At 58.0% G+C, this 2,500-nt stretch overlaps 1 non-coding gene across 1 annotated transcript in view; it reads left to right on the top strand.

The window, feature by feature from the left end:
- Positions 1–2,428: 2,428 nt before the first annotated feature.
- Positions 2,429–2,500, top strand: part of LOC124608819 — a 1,910-nt gene continuing 1,838 nt past the window's right edge. Inside the window, exon 1 of the ribosomal RNA XR_006979382.1 lies at positions 2,429–2,500. This exon is cut by the window's right edge and continues 1,838 nt beyond it. This is a non-coding gene — a ribosomal RNA (small subunit ribosomal RNA).

Here is a 2,500-nt window from a genome sequence, read left to right as displayed (position 1 = left end):
GCCTTAACCTAACCCATGTTGCGCCTTAACCTAACCTATGTTGCGCCTTAACCTAACCCATGTTGCGCCTTAACCTAACCCATGTTGCGCCTTAACCTAACCCATGTTGCGCCTTAACCTAACCCATGTTGCGCCTTAACCTAACCCATGTTGCGCCTTAACCTAACCCATGTTGCGCCTTAACCTAACCCATGTTGCGCCTTAACCTAACCCATGTTGCGCCTTAACCTAACCCATGTTGCGCCTCAACCTAACCTATGTTGCGCCTCAACCTAACCTATGTTGCGCCTCAACCCAACACACGTTGGGCCTCAACCCAACACACGTTGGGCCTTAACCCAACACACGTTGGGCCTTAACCCAACACACGTTGGGCCTTAACCCAACACACGTTGGGCCTTAACCCAACACACGTTGGGCCTTAACCCAACACACGTTGGGCCTTAACCCAACACACGTTGGGCCTTAACCCAACACACGTTGGGCCTTAACCCAACACACGTTGGGCCTTAACCCAACACACGTTGGGCCTTAACCCAACACACGTTGGGCCTTAACCCAACACACGTTGGGCCTTAACCCAACACACGTTGGGCCTTAACCCAACACACGTTGGGCCTTAACCCAACACACGTTGGGCCTTAACCCAACACACGTTGGGCCTTAACCCAACACACGTTGGGCCTTAACCCAACACACGTTGGGCCTTAACCCAACACACGTTGGGCCTTAACCTGCTCTGTAATTGTCATACGACGCGTTAAATTAGTGTAGTGTTGCCTAACTGCAACCCCCGCAATATAGTTTGCTACTCGCACTGCCCGGTCCCCAGAGTATCGCTTCATGTGAAACACCTTGCAGCTATACACTGTAATGCGGATGGCAGTAGGACGTACATGCTCAATGCCCTTCGCAGTTGTTCATTGGCATTCGCATGGCGAAGCACAGCCTACGTTGTGGTACGGCTTGTGTCAACTGTCCGCTGATGTTGTACGTCCAAATCACACACTGTACTGCACATTGGTCCTCATGTACTGAATGATACATCGTGGTACATGTGTGACCGTACCACGACTGCGCCAACAACGGCGAACCATACGGTCCAAATATTGTGCACTCAGCTACGTGTCGTCTCCCTATAAGAGCTGGATTGCAGTATGGTATGCCGTGGATGGCGATCAGCATGAGCCGTCTGTTGATGTAGTGGCGCGTGTTGTCAGACGTAGTCGTCTCCTCTCACACACCGTGATAGCATGGTGCACTGCGTTCCACATCTGCGACATGCGACAGAGGCCGGTTGACAGTCGTTCGCGCAATGGACATCGCATACGTACGGGGGCCACCTTCCACGTGTTCGCGAAGCGTGCACATGTTGTTGCGTGTATGTGGGCAGACATAGTGTGTCGTGACACCTGACACAGGCATGCAACAATCGTTGAATTTGCAAATGGCGATGGACGTCTACGTTTGCTGGTGACGTTACGCAAATGAACAACTGGTAAACCGTTGTGGTGCGGTTGTTCTCGCTAGAGGTGAATCAGTGATGGCGACGATCGGTTGAGCTACCAACCGGTTGTTTCAGCGATACCCACCATGCCCACGAACGTGAATGGCATGTGGGTGTGAAGCGATACGCGGCGGTGGCTGGGTGGGACCGTCCCCGGCCGGTGAGGGGGGGCCTCCCGGCGTGCTGGCCGCGCGGTGCGTGGGCGCACGCGCTACAGCCGGCTGGTGGGGGCGGCCAGTGGCAGGCGCGCCGGCCGACGGAGGCGGCAGGCGGCGCAGCTGCGCGCCGGCGCACCCTGCACGCGGCGCCGTGCGGCCAAAGTAGGTCCTCGCGGGCCCGGTGCGAAGCGCGGTGGACATCTGCAGTGTGCTGGTCCGATTGAGGACTGTGTGCGCTGAGGATGCGCCGCCGCCCGGCGCTCGGCGCCGCGACGCCGTCTGCTGCTCGGTCGCCTCTGCGGTTCTCGCAGGTGGATTGTATCGCAGCTGTGCGGACGTGTTGGCGCGTGCGCTGTGCTGGGAGAGTTCGCTTCGGCACCCAAGTGGGGCTTTTGTCCTTCTGTGGCGCTGGCGTTGGAGCTGCCGGCCACCGTAGGTGGCGCGTGTTGTCTCCCGCCGGCAATGCCACGACAGCACGCTCCCGGGCCTCTGTCGGCAGCGGCAAGCTCAGTTGGGAGCACGGGTGGTCGCACCTAAAGCGTCTACTCGCCAAACTCCGGGCGATTGCGCCACTCTCGAACCCGACCAAGTACTTAGGACGGCGCTGCGCGCCGCCGGGACCTGAGAGGGTTTCGAGGTGTATTGTGCAGGGGAGCTCAGCCTCCTCCTGTTTGCAGAATAATTGAGCGGACGCTTGCGTGTTCGCGCGGGCCCCCGGGACACACTCCCGGGCGGCCGGCTGCTCAGCTCTAGTTGACGCAGCTCCCTGGTTGATCCTGCCAGTAGTCATATGCTTGTCTCAAAGATTAAGCCATGCATGTCTCAGTACAAGCCG

This window comes from Schistocerca americana, chromosome 3 (genome assembly GCF_021461395.2).
Source record: "Schistocerca americana isolate TAMUIC-IGC-003095 chromosome 3, iqSchAmer2.1, whole genome shotgun sequence".
In the NCBI taxonomy this organism is placed as follows: domain Eukaryota; kingdom Metazoa; phylum Arthropoda; class Insecta; order Orthoptera; family Acrididae; genus Schistocerca; species Schistocerca americana.
Note: the sequence above shows the minus strand (reverse complement) of the source record. Positions and strands in the feature narration are given on the sequence as shown.